Source organism: Macrotis lagotis, chromosome 7, assembly GCF_037893015.1.
Source record: "Macrotis lagotis isolate mMagLag1 chromosome 7, bilby.v1.9.chrom.fasta, whole genome shotgun sequence".
NCBI classification, from domain to species: domain Eukaryota; kingdom Metazoa; phylum Chordata; class Mammalia; order Peramelemorphia; family Peramelidae; genus Macrotis; species Macrotis lagotis.
Genome location: NC_133664.1, coordinates 211431631 through 211451105, shown reverse-complemented (window position 1 = coordinate 211451105; position 19475 = coordinate 211431631). Strand labels below are relative to the sequence as shown.

Sequence of the window (19475 nt, the reverse complement as noted above, 5' to 3'; positions counted from 1 at the left end):
AACCTTACAGCTCCTTGATTTTGGGGAATTGGGGGAGGGGGGCAGCTGTGTAAATTTCAGCCTTAACCTTAAAGAGAGTGACATATTATGATTTGTTTTCCTTAAATACAATATTTTAGATAACTCCAAGACTGCTATTAGAATCTGACATCACATTTTAGCTCAAAATATACATTCCTTTTATTTAGTAAGTTGAAATGTGTATCTTATCCCAGTGCCTTATACTATCAGTAATCTTTATTAAAATAATAGCTGTTTATTCAAAATAGTGTGTAATTTGAAGCACCTATATTTCCAAAGCACATGTCATCAAGATACCAGATGGAGCGAACTTGTTAATTGAGAAATCTGCATTATGTTTGAGGTGCCTCATTAAGTTCTGGGTCTAGAGTCAGGATCAAAATTCAAATGTAGACTCAGACACTTTCTAGCTCTGTGACTTTGGGTAAGTCACTTAACCTCAGTTTGCCTAGGAGAAAACTAGGTGGTTTAAGTGAATACTGCACTGGACTTGGAGTCAGGAAAATTTGATATCATATCAGGTCTCAGGCACTTAATAGCTGTGTGATCCTAGGCATATCATTTAACCTCTTTTTGCTTTGTTGTACTGAAAAAGGACATGACAAATCATTCCAGTAAGTCCTTGCCAGGAAAACCTCATGGTACTGTATTATATGAGGTCACAAAGAGTTAGACATGACTGAACAATAACAACTGCAGGCATTGGGTCTTGGACTTCTGAATTGATATTATACTGTATTTTGATAAATTTATTAATATTGCAAACAAGAATTTAAAATACCCATATCTTTTTGGACAACATGATCTCAAAGATTCATTTCTAAAATTCTACCTAATCAAAAATTATATTAAAATAATGTTATTCTGATCTGCTTTTGTTCTTTTCCTGGAAAAACCTAAAATAAACCTATGTTAAAAAGAGCTATATAACTTCCCTTTGATAATAAAACATTTTTAAAGTTTAAATTCTAGAAATAAAATTTTGCATAGTTTTTGTAAGTCAAAATTCAAGGGAAAATATGAGATAATTTTAAGGTTTTCAGTTCAATTTTTGTGGTGACCAAATGTGTAACTGCAGGCATATTCAAGGTAATGTATCAGTCTGAGCTAATGGAATAATATTAATAAGGCAAAAAAAAAGCTAAGTTAAATTTGAGATGAAAAATCCTTTATGCTTATAAAGAACTGGATATTTAAACAGTGTAATCTATCTCTGAGTTTGTTTTTAGGAGTAAAATCACAATGGAAACATTATAATTACCTATCATATTAGATGATTTCATTTTAGCATATTATTCAGAGAATCATACAAGTTTATATATGAATTGAATAGTATGCACATGACCTGGGTTCATGTTCTGCTACTTAAATTACTTTGAAACCTTGGACAAATAGTTTCTGAATCTCAGTTTTTACAGGAGTTTTGGAATATATAATTGTGATAACCTAATTAAAATATGTATAGTGCAATGCTTTGTAAATAGTGGAATTCTTGAACTAAAGAATAAATGTAAATTTACTGTGATTGAATAATAGAACATAAGTTATAATGCCATGGAATAGTAGTAAAGGAGATTGAAGATTGTGTAACAGTGGGGTTCTTAACCAGGAGTCTCTGATATTATTTTAGCAATATTTTTATTACTTGTTTCAATTTAATTACTTTTCTTTGTAATTCTATGTATTCTTTTATGCATTTAAAGCAGTCTCCATTGATAGATAAATCAACTAAGTTTTGTATAGGTTAAATGGCAACCCAAAGACACTCAGCAGAGATAAATTTTGAACCTAGCACTTTATTTTTAAGTTCGTAACTCCTTCTGGCAATACTACATTGCTTTCTATTCATTTTATAGATGAGGAAATTCCCTGTTCTTTAATAAATGAAATCTTTATGCTAAATCTGAATCTCTAATTCTTCTGACAGGTCTATGTTTTTTATTCCAATTACTCCAACTTAATCTGTATATCCTTATCTCAGACTACTTTACTTCAAATATTCTCTTTTAGTGAAACTATCTTATTCACTAGTCACCATAATTGTTCTCCTTTTGCCCTCATTCCCTTTTCTCATGCCATCCTGTGTCCATGGAATGGATTTTTTTTCCATCTTGCCAATTAACTTCTTTCACCTTTTTTTAAAGACTCAACTTAGATGCCCCTTTCTATATGAAACCTTCCTGTTGATTACAACTACCTTAAAATGTTCTTGAACAATTTCTAAAGCTTCCTTTGTATTCCTCACCCTGCTCCCTCCCAGGGAAACAGCCAATATATCAAGGAATATTGTTAGGGAGTAAAGAGTAGTAAAAGAAAATAAAAAATCAAGAAAATCTGAGAATGTCTTCAGTGTTCCATATGTTGATTTCCCATCTCTATAAAGTAGTGAAAAGAATTATCTTTTCATAAGTTTTCTTTGGGGCCACTCTGCTTTTTTTGTAATTTTGTAATGTTCACTTGAGATTATTTTGTGGTTATTCTTTCTATTTGCATTGTTTTAGTCATTTATGTATATTGTTTCTTGGCTCTATTTAACTTAATTCTACTTCACTTTATATATGTCTTTCATGCTGCCCTGTATTTATCATACTCATTGTTGCTTATGATACAGGAATATTCCATTACATTCATGTGCCAGTTTGTTTAGCCATCATCCAGTTGATGGGCATCTACTTTGTTTCCAGTTCTTTGCTATCACACACAAAAAAATGTGCTGCTAGAAATATTTTGGTGAGTATGGAGACTTTCTTTATATCAATAGCCTTCTTGAGCTTTATATCTAGTAGTGGAATCTCTGGCTCAAAGGGAGTGGGCATTTTGGTAATTTTATTTGCATAATTTCATGTTGCTTTTCAAAATATTTGTGCTGATTCATAGTGTTTCCTCCAGTGCATTAGTCTATAACTCCATCAACATTGACTTAGCATATTTTATTATCTTGCCATTTTTTTGAGTAAACTTGAAGTTTCACAAAGTCTAAGTGTGTTTCAAACTGCACTAATAGGATCATCTGTAAGTTATTGATGTATCTTGGAGGGCAGAAAATTATTACAATTTGCTTTGGATTATATTTGATTGTCTTTCTCTAAAGGTTGTGTTAATTTGTTGTTTATAATTGGGGATTGTTAAGTTTAACCACTGTGTGACTTGAGGCAAAGTTGTTTTGTTGTTGTTGTTGTTGTTTCCAATTGATACTTTCTGTTCACTGTTTAGATGATCTGGGCAGCTTTTTGGTATTCTTGCATTAGGGTGTTCAGGTTTTTTTGCCTTTTCTTGGTTCTTCTGATAGGTCTATGGTTTTTTTAAAATGTTTTTTTTTATTCTCATTTCGTACAAATGGGGTTTTTTACATTAATAAAATATACTTGTTTACAAGTAAACAAAATACCCCTCCCCCATGAATATAGATAGACTTGCTTGGGCAAAAAAGTAAAGGGGAGAGAAAAACATTAAAATTAAAAAAAAAAATTATAGTGATAATTGTAGGTATTGCCAGGTGGTGCAATGGACGAAGTACCAGCCCTGGAGCCACGAGCACCTGAGTCCATATCCAGCCTCTTAAACCCAATAATCACCCAGCCACGTGACATGCAAGCCACTCAATCCCCACTGCCCTGCAAAAACCAAAAAGAAGGGAAAAAAAGACCCAAATAAAATAAAATAGCAATAATAGTAGGGGTGGCTGGGTGGCAGACAGAGCATTGGCCCTTGAGCCAGGAGCACCTGGGTCCAAATCCGGCCTCAGACACCCAAAGATCATTCTGCTATGTGGCTCCAGGCAGGCCACCCAGGCCCACTTGCCCTGCACCCTCCCCCAAATAATAATAACAAAAAATGTGCTTCAGTCTTTGTTCCAACACCATCAACTCTGTCATGAGTGGATCACATTCTTTATGATAAGTCCATCACAAAAGTTACTTCCATATTTTTCCAACGTTGCCATTGCTGATCGCAACTCCCTCCTTTCTTATTTCTCCACTACCATGTACTATATTTTCTCTCTCCTTTCACTCTGCCTCTGCTGTAGGGTCGCTGAGTGGCGCAGCAGACAGATCCCTGGTCCTGGGGCCAAGAAGCCCTGAGCCCCCATACCACCCCTTAGGCCCAGAATCCACCCGGCCCTATGGTCCTGGGCAGGCCATCAAATCCCAGCCCCTTGCAAGAAGTAAAAAAGAAAATGTGTTATATCTGACCACTCTCTCCCCATGGTTCATCCTCTCCTCCTTTATTCACATCCCACCCCTTCCCCCTGCTCCCCCCTCCTTCTTACTCCAGATGTCTATACCCCATTGAGTATATATGCTGTTTCCTCTCCTAGCCATCTCTGATGAGAGCAAAGGTTCCCTCATTCCCTCTTGCTTCCCCCCTTCCATATCATTGCAATAGCTCATTGTAATAAAAAAAATCTTACGTGAAATATCTTGGCCTATTCCCCCTCTCCTTTTTCTTTCTCCCTTTCCATTTACCTTTTTTTCCTATTGACTCCATTTTTACACCATATTTTATCTTCAAATTCAGCTTTCTCCTGTGCTTCAACTATAAAAGCTCCCTCTACGTGCTCTATTAACTGAGATGGTTCATATGAATATTATCAGTATCATTTTTCTATACATGCAGTTCATCCTCATTAAGTCCCTCATATTTTCCCCCTCTCACCCAATCTCCATGCTTCACCTGAGTCCTGTATCTGAAGATCAAACCTTCTGTTCAGCTCTGGCCATTCCAAAAGGAACCTTTGAAATTCCCCTGGTTCATTGAAAGTCCATCTTTTTCCCTGGAAGAGGACATTCAGCCTTGCTGGGTAGTTCATTCTTGGCTGCATTCTAAGCTCTTTTGCCTTCCGGTATATTGTATTCCAAGCCCTACGAGCTTCCAGTGTAGTTGCTGCTAAGTCCTGTGTGATCCTGACTGCAGCTCCACAATATTTGAACTGTGTCCTTCTGGCTGCTTGTAATATTTTCTCTTTGACTTGGGAGTTCTGGAACTTGGCTATAATATTCCTAGGGGTTGGTTTTTTGGGATCTCTTTCTCAGGGGGATTGGTGGATTCTCTCCATTTCTATTTTGCCCTCTGCTTCTAGAATATCAGGGCAATTTTCCTGTAGTAATTCTTTGAAAATGATGTCAAGGTTCTTTTCCTGATCATGACTTTCAGGTATTCCAATAATTTTCAAATTATCTTTCCTAAGTCTGTTTTCCATATCAGTTGTTTTTTCAATGAGATATTTTACATTTTCTTCTAATTTTTCATTTTTTTGGTTTTGAAGTATTGATTCCTGATTTCTGGTAAATTCATCAATATCCCTGAATTCTATTCTTTGTTTGAGGGATTTGTTCTCCTCAGAGAGTTTTCTTATCTCTTTTTCCATCTGGCCAATTTTGCTTTTTAAAGCATTCTTCTCCTCAATAACTTTTTTGAACTGTTTTATCTATTTGACCTTAACTGTTTTTTAGCCTGCTGTTTTCTTCAGCATTTTTTTTGGATTTCCTTGACTAAGCTGCTGACTTCATTTTCATGTTTTTCCTGCGTCTCTCTCCTTTCTTTTCCCAGTTTTTCTTCCAACTCCCTCATTTGATTTTCAAAGTCTTTTTTGAGCTGTATCATAGCCTGAGCCCAATTTCTGTTTTTCTTGGAGTCTTTAGATGCAGGAACTTGTGCTTCCTCATCTTCAGACTGAGTATTTTGATCCTTCTTGGGCTCATTTGCAAAATATTTCTCAGTGGTCTTCCTCTTATTTCTTTGCTTGTTCATTTTCCCAGCCTAAGCCTGTTTTTTGGGGGTGCTTCCTAAGCTTTTGGGACACTCCCACAAAGGTCTCAGTGTGTGAGGTTCTGTCCTCCCTCCTGGTCTGTGAATGAACATAAGCACCCCCCTCTGCCATGGAGCCTGTTGTTCTATTGGGGGGCCTAGACTGGGATCAGGATCTGAATGTGGTCAGAGCCCCAGAGTCCTGTTCCAGAGACAGAGGATAGAGCTCTGCAGTCTCTCTCTCTCTTCACTCCCCTCCCTCAGCTCAATGGGCTCATGCCCTGGGGGCTCCTGCTTACCCGAAAGATCAAGGTGCTGGCTGTGTGCCCTGAGGGCTGGGCTCCATGTTCTCGCTCTGGCAGAGGTCCCCCACTGTTCCCCCACTTTGTGCCGGTGCTCCCTGGGGTGCAGCTCAGGAGACTCACCCGCTGCTGTGAGCCGTGGCTCCTCCGGGAGGCTGAAGTTCTTTGGCTCTGTCCCGCCACCCCTCTGGCAGGCTGCCCCTCCGATCCCAGGGAGCAGAGCCTTTCTGCTCTTTTCCAGGTTACCTTGAGTAGGAGAACTGACTCACTGGGTCCCTTTGTGGGTTCTGTCTCTCGAAAGTTTAGTTAGAGTCCTTAGTTTATGAGTTTTTGTCAGAGAGCTCCTAAGAGAAGATCCCTTCATGTTGACATCTTGGCTCTGCCCCAGGTCTATGGTTTTTAAGTTGTCTCTGCCCATCTTGTTTCTAAGATCAATTTATTTTTCTTGTTTTGAGAATGTATATTATTTTAACGTTACTGTCTTTTTGCTTCTTCCCAGATATTCCTTGATCCAGAATATTTACATTTTTGAGTTATATCAATTTGGTTCTATTTTCTTTGTCATGAAATATTTTGAGATATTTGTAATTGTTTTTATGCCTTTGTATCTATTTTCTTATCCCCGAACAATTCTTCTATTCATTTACCTGTTTTTTCTCTAGTTTTCTATTAAATTGTTATCACGTATTTTTCCTACTAGCCTTCTCTTTGCTCTGTTCGAGAGAATTTTCCTATTTTTAAAGATTTAAAAAGTTAGTAAACTTGGTCAATATATTAAAGGAAAACTCTGAAAATATGATCAAGTGACCTCACTTATGAACCTTTTGCTTTTTTAAAGGGTTTACGTGGAGGTGTTTTCTCATATCTCATATCTCTTTGGAGTTATCCTTCTTTATAATTTTACATTTGATTATTTTTGTGATTCCATTTTAATTTTGGTGATATTTTTTCATGACTTTGCTTACTTCATACTTAGTCGTTTCTTATAGGTCTCTCCATTTATTTATTTATTTATTTATTTTTGTCATAGTCATCATTTGTTACAGCATAGTAATATTCCATTGCATTCATGTTCTACAATTTATTTAACATTCCCCAGTCAATAGGGGAATTTGTTTCTGATTATTTGTTATTTTAAAAAGTGCTGTTGTAAATGTTTTGGTTTATATGGAAACTTTCATCTTAGGAAAGTCTTCCTTCAGGTTTTAGTCTAGTAGTTAAATCTCTGGCTCACATATAGATATTTTAGTCACAATTTTTTATAATTTAAAATTACTTTCCACAATGGAAATTATATTCATAGCGTTTAACAACAATGTACTTGTGTACCTGTCTTACTGCATTCTCACTAATGTTGAAGCAGGAGATTGCGTATTATAGTTTTCTTAAAAAATCTCACTTTTTAAACATTTTATTGGATGATTTAATCCATTTGTGTTTATATTTTATATGTATATATTGATTTTATATTTATATTTTCTTCCATTGTCTCAGATATTGGGATCCCTCCCTCCAAATTAGTTTCTTTTCTTCTTCTTTGGTAAAGACTGTATTTTATCATTTCAGTTATTTTACCTTAATCTCCTTTAGGGCAACTCTATTCCTATTGACTCTCTTCCCTTCATCCAAATATAATCCTTCCCTTTTTAATCCATTTCCCTAGCTTTGGAGTTTGGTTTGTTTATATTTTGATTCCTTTTTCTTTCTTTTATCTACTAATATAATTCTTCCCTTCTTTTTTTTTAAGTAATCAAGTCAAATTTCCCTTTCTATTTTCTCCTTTGACTTTTTTGTTTGTTTTTAATTTTCTTTTTCTGCCTTTTTTTCTAAAAGTGATTTTCTCTTATTCTTCACCAATTAGTTACCCTTTTGTAGATTTATTTATTCATTAGTTTATGACTTTTATACTTGTTTGTTTCTTCTTTAGTCTTTTTATTCCTCATAGAATTAGATTCTGTGTAATTGCTTTGTAGATCTTGCATCCAGCTTCCCTATTATGTATCATTTTAGAAATACTAAGTTGTGCAGTTGATAGAAAAGATGGAAGTATTTTATAATTTCTAAGAAATAATTTCTAAAATAGAAGTAATTGTCCTTTGATGCTGCCTGTGAGATTGATTATTATTACCTGTTGCTCTTTCCATGATCATCTTTCTCCTATAATACCATGAAACCTCCTTTCTGGTTCCGTGCCTTTCCACATTTCATTTACCCACAGGAACTCTGATTTGCCCTTCTCTTGAAATCAAAAGCACTAATTAAGCACTAATTAGTTTGAGATTATACCTGTTGTAAAGTCCTCATTTCCTGTTTTGGCTGTCTTTCTACTTCTCTGGAGCTTTCTTTATTAGCATCCCTTCCATCACTGAACTTTTTCTGCCTTTTGTTCCCTCTTTTTGACATCTTACCATTTCCCCAGTAGGAGTTCTTATTCCCTACATCATTTAATACATCATATATTTTCACTTTCTTCTTTTATGTGACTTCCAATTCTGAAGTTACTTTTCAGTAAATATGTCAGTATCATATTACAGACCTATTCCTCCATCATCTCTGATTTTAACTGATTTCCATTTTTACCTTCCTCACCTTGTGGATTTCCCCTTTTAGGAAATTGTCATTTTTTGTTGTTGTTAACCATATAGATTTCTTTCTCCTTTTAATTTTCCCCTGTGTTTTCCTTGGTTGCAGTATTTGTTTACCTTTCTTATAATTTCTGTTTTCTCATGTATTTGTAAAGCATATCACATTTGCAATCAGGTTCACATTTTCTTGATAGGAATATTTCAAATACCTCTTTTATTGAAGGTTCATCTTTTTCTTTATTATTGATTACACTCAGGATTGAAGAGTATGTTACCTTGAGTTACATCTTGGAAATCTTATTCTTTGGAAACATTGTTTCATTCTCTACTGCAGTTTGTGATCTTTGTGGAATAGCCTTATGTTTTTCAAATTTCTTTTATCTTTCAAAGTTTTTTCCCTGCTGCCTTGAATTATTTTTCTGCTTGAAATAATCTGTAGATTCTTTCTTTTGGCAATTTATTATCAATATTTTGAATTTCTAGGTTATTTTCATGTATTTTTTCCTTTGCAATATAATGTTTTTTATTTGTAATATTCTTTTGGGATGCCTATTATCCTTAACTTCTCTCTAAAACCCTTGCTTTGAGATCAGTGTTTTGCTTCTATAGCAGTCATTTTTTTTAATGTTTTTGCTTTTCTTTCTCTAAATTTCCTTTACTTCTGTATATTGGCATTTACCATTAGTTTTTCTCTTTTATTTCCTTGGTGAGGTTTGCTAATGTGGATTGAAGTTTTGGTGATGCAGACATAAATTCTGCTTTCATATTTCTTATTTATCTTGAAAACCATTTGCAAATATGTTGCTATGATTTTGTGTTCTCTATGGCATTCATTCAGTTCTCTACCACATCAAATGTGGATTTTTTTGTTTGTCTTGCAATATTTATTCATAAATGTTTGACAGATTTTCTTTTGTTAATATCTTCATTTTTTGCCTGAGTTCTTTGGTAATTTCCATCTTTTTTTTCCTTATAGTATCCTATTAGTCACTGTCTGAGTGCTTTCTTTTTTTTATAGTAGTTTTCCTCAAGGCTGAATCCCAAAGCTTTCTTTGATTCCTCATAAGCCCAGGAATTATCTTTTCAATAGCCACAATCTGTCCAAAGTCCCAGGTCCCTTTCTTTCAGGCTTTTTCAAAAAGAACCCTTTCCAGAAACTGATATAAATCCACCATTTACCTTTATTCCCTGTTCCATTGCCAGAATGCTATTCATGCCCCACAAAATAGAAAATTTCTTGTGGTAAAGGTAGTGGGAATTTGAGTAGAAAGGACAGATTGGAATTATGTGTTAGATCCATGAGTCAACCTCTATAGCCCTCCCAGAATGCATTAATTAGGAGAGCGAAGCAGTACTCACTGTTTAGGAATTACCATTCTTGGTTAATTCTTGAGCTTGTAGTCTCGGCCTGTGTAAACATTGCTCTTTTAGGGCAGTTTTAAAATTATAGAGATTGGAGAAAATGTATCATCATCAGTGTTGGTACTCTATTTGGAGTAATTTTTGTGTTTGCTTTTTCAAGGCAATGGGATTAGGTGATTTGCCCAAAATCACACAGCTAATAAGTATGAAGTGCTTGAGGCCCCATTTGAACTCAGATTCTCCTGACTCTAGGGCCTTATTCTCTGCACCACCTAATTGCCCTTGGGGTAGTTTTAAAGCTAAGGAACTGTTTGAGACAAAGTACTTTAGTATTGTAAATTAAAGTACTATAGGAAACTGTAAAATTGTAAAATTAATACTGTGTAGCAATATTTATGAATTCAATGAATATATTATCTCTTTCTTAGAAATTGTCTATGGACCTATACAATAAAGCTTAATTTCAGTTAGGTGCTTCATAACAGTGACATTCATACAAATTTGTGTTTTTGGTTTTCAATCCATTGGACATACTTGAAATATTCCAGGGATAAACATCTAGATATAAATTCTTCATTTTAGATTTATTATTCTATATTGACTTTAGGTTGTCATAAAATATAAAATACCAAAGCCTTAAGGAATTTGTAATTCATCAAAAGTTATATTGAGTAGTCAATCCATATCTTTAGCTTCTCCTACTTAGACTTTCAACTTGTGAACTCTGGGAGACACATGAAAGTTACATAGTGACTTCTGTTGGCACCCCCACATAGTAATCTCTGTCTCTTATTGCCAGTTTGATCTCCTTACAATATGGAGAACCTCTGGTTCACAGAAGAACAGCTTTGACCTCAGACTTTCTATATCCTATTGTGTATTTTAAAGGTAGGGGGCAGTAAAGTTTCTTTCTCTTGCTGTACAGTTTTCTTGCCTATTCTCTAGCCTTTAGAGAGAAGAGGAGTAGTGAAATGGGGCCTTTCACCTCTCCATTGCCTTCAGTTTCATGCTGCTCTTGTCCATTGCCCGATCCCTGGCCTCCTTAGAGAAGAGGAGTTGTGTTTTCCATTCAGTGATAAACATTCTTATACCTGACCTTATACATCCCAGTGACTCCAAACCCTTGTAGGTCATCATCCAGAATCCATTTCTACCACCTGAATTCTCATATTCTCATCCACTCAACTCACCTATCCCACAGTCCTAGCCAAATACTACCCATTACTTTTGTTGTACCCCTTCCAGAAACTGATATAAATCCATCATTTGCCTATTCCATAGGCAATAAAATTCCTATTATTCTCAAATCTTTCCCTTTCCCACTCCCTCCATCCTCTATAAACCACTGACCTCTTTGTCTACCCTTTCCAGTTCATGGATTCCTCTTGGTTCATTGGTCAAGGCAGGAAAATTGAAATGCCCCTTGTTCCCTTTTGCTACTACTAGATGCTCATCCTATCTTCACCACTTAAAAACCTTTACAAATCATTGCATAGACTACTTAATCATTCCTGATAGCTTTTTCTTCAGATTTCCAAGTGACTCATTCTTCAATGAAATCATTTCTTGATTCACAATTATTATTTTCCCCTTTCCAACTCATGCCCTCATACTGGGGGACTTCAACATATATATTGAATCTCCCTCAAATCCCTTAAACATTGAGTTCCTTAGCCTCACTTCGTGTGAGATTTCTCCTCCGCCATACCTCAGTTACACAAAAAGATGAGTGTAATCTTGATTTTATCAACACTTAGAAATGTTCTACTTCTATGGCCAAGAATTTGGAAATCCTTATGTGATCATAACCTAATGACTTTCCACTTTTCCCCCATCTTCCCCTGCCAAACCCTTTTATTTTTTTACACGGTGTCCATAAGGAATTCCTTGATCCTGTATTTCTACACTAAACACTCTTTCCTCTTTTTCCTATTTTGATCCCTTGGTGAATCATTTTAATTCTCTGCTGTCCTCTTCAGTCCCTGGTCCCCTTTTCAGATCAGGGATTGCATCCTTACCCACTCCAAAACAAAGAGGAGAGCGAAGATATTTTAAATTTACAATTATTCTCTTGAGAATATTTTCATTTCATCAGTGTTATGGGGGCCATATGAAAAGTATTAGGTAGTTATTAAAATGAAATTAATTTCCAAAGTGAAATATGTATTTTTATAAGCCCAATTTGATTATTTTATACTAATTAACAGAAGAGATATATTTTCTTTGATTTTACTTTTTACCAAAATTTTTCATGATCTTTCTCATCAAACTCCCTTTAGTCATACATTTTGTCATAGGTTCAAAAGCAATAAGAAATATTTCATGAGATCTTTAGCCTTAAACCATATTGAAGCACTCAAGTATTTGCCAAGACTTGTAGCTAATGAACCAACATCAGTTAAAGAAGATGAAAACATATTTTGAACTTAAACACACACAAAATTAGTATGTTTATATAAACAGCAGATGACAAAATGCAGGTCAGTATGAAACAAGTCATTTCATACTGATTGGTGGTTTTTTAAAGAATACATAATTAAATTTATTCATTAATTGCTAAACTGTCCTGCTTATCCATTTCCTTTTATTCACTTATTCATATTTTAAAAACTTTTCAGTAATATCCCTTTTTAGATTTCACTTTTGCTACCTACCTTCCTCCTCCTACCACCCCTTTCCCAATTAAAAATGGCAGAAAATAAAAATATTTATAGATGAGTAAATTTAAACAAATGAATCTACACAGTAGTCATTTAAAAAAATATATGTATGTATCCATCTCATTCATAACCACAGTCCATTTATGAAATCTATTTAAATAATCTGCTTAGTTCATATTGTTGGCATAAAATTTAGAATTTGTTTTGATTTTAACAGCAAAAATAAATCTTAAACACATAATGCAAAGAATATATTATATATTTTTCTATATAGATAGATTTTTAGTAATAAAATTATATAGTTTTTTATATTTTTTACAGATAAAATAGTCACAGTATCATTAAAGTAAATTTTGAACTTTTTTGGTGTAGAATTTCTCAAACATTAGTTGTTTTTGACACTCATAATTCTTTTTCAACCACTAATCGAAATTAATATTTTGTCTTTATAACAATTATAGTAGCTAATCGGTCACCAAATATTTATTAAGTACCAACTATATTGAAGACACTTTTGCTAAGTGCTGGAGATACAAAGAAAGGCAAAAATATAACCCTTTTCCTCAGGGAACTCACAATCTACTAGGGAGACAACATGTGAAGTACTGTATACAAACAAGTTCTATTTATTGTAAATTGGGATAATTTCAGAGAAGCATAAAAGACTTGTTACAGAAGGTGAGATTTTAGTTGAGACTTGAAGAAAGCCAGAAAACAGACTAAAAAAAATTCCAGGCAGGAGTGAAATTCTCAGAAAAATACTCAGAATCAGGTAATATCTTATTCTGGGAACATCGAGGAGACCAATATCGCTGGATCATAAAATGGAGGAGAATAGAGAAGATCCTATTTAATACAGATAATATAAAAGAATGTAAGATTTGATTCTTTGATTCATAAACATGAACTAGTTTTTACTCAGAGCAAATATATATTCCAAATTCAAATGCTTAAATATGCTGTCATAAGTTTTTGTTCAGATGAAATAAGACCATGAAATAAGAAATGGAATATCTTTTTATTCAAGATGATTGAGTTCCTTAACTATTGCCATTTCAGTCACTAATTTTAAAATTCTAAAATTAGATCAATCTAGTCATTGATTTTTTTAAAAATTCTACTTTACTTTCAAAGCAGTTATTTTATATATTGGGAAATATCCTGGTTAAGATAAAATATTCTATACTATACAAATTTTACTTTAAAAAAACACCACTTATACAAACTTAATGATTTTAGCATTTTATCTAAGAATTTATTCTTTATGACCAAACTGGATTCATTTGAGGGATACAGGAATGTTTCAACATTGGGAAAATGATCAATGTAATAAATCATTTTATAAAAATGTAAAAGTCCATGATAATCTTAGTTGATGCAGAAAAATACTTTAAAGTGCATTGCTCATTTATGCTAAAAACTATACACAGTATGAGTAGAGGAATCTTTAGTGTGATAAAAAGTATCTGGAATGAAATTGACCAGAAGATTGAAATCATTATCATTGCTTAGGCTTATTCGTTTGTTTAAACAAAACTTTGATAAGCAACAAATGCATATATATTGGGTATCTGAATATATACATACATAAATGGTTTGACATATATATATGACACTGATGAGTGCAGCCTTCAAAGGGCTTAGAGTTTTTTGGGAAGGTATGATGCAAATGATTATTAAATAACAAATTATTTAGGAGATCTCTGACCTTTGCTCAAAATTTTACCCTGTCTAGACTGTCTTATCTTGGTGGAGTTGTTGCCTCATCCAGCTAGAAAATCCTTACAAAAAAAATTAATCTGATGTGAATTCCAGCCCATTGTTTTTCACTTGGGTAGGTTTTTTGGTAAAGGGGGGTAGATCCTTTGTCTTAGCTGCCCAAAGCTAGGGATGATTTAAATGTAAAGAAAACAAAGTCATATCCCCAGCCCCTCATTAGAATAGGTCCTACTCATATAATATTCAGTCTCTTTTATTACTTTTTTGTCAAAAAGACTTGATTGCCACCCTCAGAAATACTCACTCTTCCAAGGCCAGGTTTGAGTTGAATGGGTTCCATTTGCATTCAAGAGTGTTACTGACCCCTTTTATTAATTATATGCTAGCTTGGTTAATTACCCCAAAACTATATCTCTCAAATTTTATATTTGTAACAAGTAAGATATGTTAACAATTATACCAAGGTGATGATAATTGTCCTTTATTTTCGAAGAAGACCATGACATCAGGAAGGTGATGCCATGACAATTACATGAATTAGATTTGAGTGAGTGGTTGCTGTGCTAAGTCATCAGCCTCACTTTCTCCTCCAGAACCATGTGGGTCCAGGGGTCAGATATGAGGACAACTGGAGGTGACCTTGGATGTGAGGAAAATCAGGGTTAAGTGACTTGCCACACAGCTACTAAGTGTGAAGTGTCTCAGGTCAAATTTGAACTCAGGTCCTCATAACTCCAGGGCTGGTGCCTTTAACTTATTTTCAATTTCTTTCTACTGACTCTTTTCTTACTGGCTGCAGACATGCTTCTGTCTCTCCTCATATGATCCTTTCTATGTTTCTATTAAATCTTTTTTCATCTTATATATACCTGTCTGTGTGTCTTATGTATACCTAATTATATATACTTATTCTCATCTGTTAGGATGTACGTTTCTTCAAGGCAAAAACTATTTGTTGTTTCTTTGTAATCTCATCTCTTAACACAGTGCCTGACCTAAAATAATTACTTGTATATGACATGACATCTAAAAACCTTCTCTGATACCTGTTAGCAACTCCAAACTAATAGGCAGACTCCAACAGTACTAAAGGCAGGCAATCTCAGTGCCTTTTCTATATCCACTTAAGAGTTAGCTTGGCTAATTTTTTTCCTTAAGGAGTTCTTGATCTTTGTTGGGGAATAGCAGTGCATATTTTCTTTTTTGTTCCATTAGTTTCTAAGCCTCCTCTTCAGAGCTCTTATTCTCTTTCCTATGCCTCACCATCCTAAAAACAAACAGTTTGTGTCCACTGATTTTAAAAATTGAACAATTGAAACAAAAGCTTAGACTCAAGGCCATTTAGATTAATTCATCCTTTCTGTTCTCTCCCCTCTTTTCTCTCTCCTTCTTCTCCTACCACCATTTCTTTTTTTTAGAATTTTATTTATTTTGAGTCTTACAATTTTTCTTCCATTTTTGCTTCCCTCCCCTCACCCCCCCACAGAAGGCATTCTGTTAGTCTTTACATTGGTTCCATGTTATACATTGATCTCAGTTGAATGTAATGACAAAGAAATCATATCCTTAAGGAAGAAAAATAAAGTATGAGATAGTAAAATTACATAATAAGATAATGGATTTTTTTTCTAATTTGAAGATAATAGTCTTCAGTTTTTGTTCAAAGTCCATAATTCTTTCTCTGGATACAGATGGTATTCTCCATTGCAGACAGCCCCAAATTGTCCCTGGCTGTTGCACTGATGGAATGAGCAAGTCTATCAGGGTTGATCATCACTCCGATGTTGCTGTTAGGGTGTACAATGATTTTCTAGTTCTACTCATCTCACTCAGCATCAGTTCATGCAAATCCTTCCAGACTTCCCTGAATTTCCCATCCCTCCTGGTTTCTAATAGAACAGTAATGTTCCATGACATACATACACCACAGTTTGCTAAGCCATTCCCCAATTGAAGGACATTTTTTTGATTTCCAATTGTTTGCCATAACAAATGGAACAAAGATATTGTTAAGATTTCACGTTCTGAGACAGATAATCTACTCTTTAAGTCCTGGCTAAAGTTAAACTGACTGAAGGTGAATACTTTAAATATGGAATTGTTGAATATCATAGAGGCATGTCCCTTCTCCACATAGACTCTTTTGTAGAAAGCTTATATAGACAGTGAAAACCTGGAGTTAAGGAGAGTAAAGAGCCTAATGGAATAGACAGAAAACATTTTGAGTGAACCTGGACTGTCAAAAAACCCAAAGCCTGCTTACTACAGCTAACTTAGCTCCAAGCTCCTATTTCTCTCAATTGCCAGAAGCTTACTTCTTGAATTCTTTCTGTAGAAATAGTGGGTAGGACACTACTAGATCTATACCCTGAAGAGATTATGAAAAAGGATAAAAACATCAATTGTACAAAAATATTTATAGCAGCTGAGATGAGCAGAAACAGAAAAAGACTGTATACCCAAACAGCAACATGGGGGTGATATTCAACCCTGATGGACTTGCTCTTTCCATCAGTGCAACAGCCAGGGACAATTTGGGGCTGTCTGCAATGGAGAATACCATCTGTATCCAGATAAAGAGCCATGAAGTTTGAACAAAGTTCAAGAACTATTCCCTTTAATTTAGGGGGAAAAACCAGATATCTTATTGTCTGATCTTGTTCTCTCTTATACTTTTTGTTTCTTCCTTAAGGAAGTGATTTCTCTCTCATCATACTCAATTTGGACCAGTGTACAACATGGAAACAAAATAAAAAACGACAGATTGCTTTCCATGGGAGGGGTGGGGGGAGGGAAGTAAGAATGGGAAAAAAATTGTAAAACTCAAATAAAATCCTCAAAAACAAAAATAAATGAATGAATGAACGAACGAATAAATAAATAAACAAGCAAATAAATAATCAAAAAGAATATCTTTGTTCTTGGAATGGTGATTGCTGGGAAGTAGAAGGTAGAGCAGAGTAATTGACCACTTACTACCCCTGCCTCACAAGGCAAGAATGATTGGAATCCTAGAGAAGATAACTTGATTATAGAAGTAAGATTTATGTGCAGTCATGATCTTCGCTGTGTCAGCTTAGCTCCACTATTTGTTAAACTTCTCTTTTTTTCCTTCTAATTTTTCATTACTACATAAAATGCTGGTGTGAATATTTTTGCGTAAATGGTACCTATATTTAACCTCCTTGTAGTGGCCTGTAGTGGAGTGACTTAAGTCAGTGGGTAAGAACAATACGACATTTGTTCTCACATAATTGTAAATTGTTTTCCTCAATAGATTGATTAGAACAAGCTTGTAGCTTGTCTTTTCAGGGCCCCCTTTGATCATATTTATTATTTATTATCTTTGCTAGTTTAATGGATATGAAGTGAATCCTGAATTGTCTTTACTCCTTTCCCTGTCCCCCAACAGAACAGTTAGTAACATTTTTTTCTTGAAAAGGTAAGGTATGAAACGATTTTTTTTTTGACGCTTTACCCTTCAACCCGAGAGGTCTTATAATTGAGTTATAACTGTTATTTTTATAGTAGTTTTTTTTAATTGATTCCCTACCATCCCATTCAAATTTTGTCATTCTTTTTAGGATTATTATAGGATCATAGATTTAGAGCTCGAAGGGACCTCAGAGGCTATTCTAGTCCAATTCCCTCATTTTACAGATGAGGAAACTGAGACCCAGAGAAGTGAAGTGACATATAAGGTCATACAGTTGGTAAGTGACAGAGCTGGGATTTTAACAAAAATAAAGGTAGAAATTTGCTCTTTTTTTTTTTGCGCTAATGAATATCATACATTTGTATAAGAACTTTTTCATTTTTTGAACAGTTGTTAAAACTATGAAGATAATTTTGAACTCTAAAATGGTCTGAATCTTCTTAGTTTTGTGAAGAGGTATTACATGCTTTAAAAAAAATAATTAAAACCGTTTTACTGAAAATTTGTCATTTAAGGCTGTTTTGACTGGTTCACTTTAGTTTGTCTTCTTTTGTTCTTAAAACCAAACTACACAAAACCAGATTCTATTATAATTAGCATAAAGAACCTAGGAATCCCCCATTTCAGAAGTCTTGAATAAGTACTACCTTGACTCATTGAAGTGAAGCTAATCAAGCTTAAAGTGTTTCTATTTATTATGAATGAAAAAATTTAAACTTAATTTTAATTTGAATAATTTGTTGAGTGCCTTTAGTTTGGGAGAGGCATGTCATTCTTTGGTACAAGTCCATAATAGAAATTTGGCTTATAAAGCAGCATTTCTTCCATATTATTAGACAGCAGAAAAATAGATGTAACTCTTATGTTTTTGGTTTTTTTTGTTTTTGCAGTGCAGTGGAATTAAGTCACTTACCCAAGGTCACATAGCTAGGTAGTTATTAAGTGTCTGGGGTTGGATTTGAACTCAGGTCCTCCTGACTCCAGGGCTGCCCTTGATGATTTCTTATTAAAGGATACATATAGTAAAATCTTCTTTTCATGGACTCTAGGATTTGAAAACTTAAACTTGTTTTATATGGATTAAAATTTATTTTAGTGTTACTTATTAAAGTGGTTTTGGCAAGCAAATTTATAGGTTTAGTAAGATTATAAGGGGCATAAATTGTGAATACAAATAAAATACTACTAATTTACAAATGCGTTTCATTTGTTAATCCAACTAAGCCTTGGCAGGACTTCAGCCTAAATACTTTGCTTGCAACAGATAGTTGAATTATTGTGCATGAAATCAATAAACCATTGTTTTGGTGTGATTCAATTCAGTTGTATTATTTTATTTTTAGAAGCAGTTATTCTCTTTCTATTTCATGGACCCCTTAAATTGAACAGGATTTGTTTTTGCAAGGCAATGCCCAAGGTCACACTTAACCACGTTTGCCTTGCAAAAACATAAAAAAAAATATGCTTAAACACTTGCATATATAACAAACAAGACCTACAATGTTGATATTGCAGGAAAAAATGGAGAGATGAGTAGTAAAAATTTTAAGTTTTTTAACCTCAACTTCATATAATATATATATATATATATATATATTATATGAAGGTTGAGAACTTTATGATACATTTGATTATTAGAAAA

At 34.2% G+C, this 19475-nt stretch overlaps 1 protein-coding gene across 6 annotated transcripts in view; it reads left to right on the top strand.

The window, feature by feature from the left end:
- The window catches only part of PPHLN1 (periphilin 1), a 199037-nt gene that overhangs the window by 153887 nt on the left and 25675 nt on the right, over positions 1 to 19475 (top strand). The window contains exon 11 of one of the 6 annotated variants that reach the window (XR_012470211.1): positions 2633 to 2751. The exons of the other annotated variants lie outside the window; for them this stretch is intronic. The gene's annotated coding sequence lies outside the window, so the exon portion shown is untranslated. The remainder of the gene's footprint in view (positions 1 to 2632; positions 2752 to 19475) is intronic. 6 annotated transcript variants of the gene reach the window in all.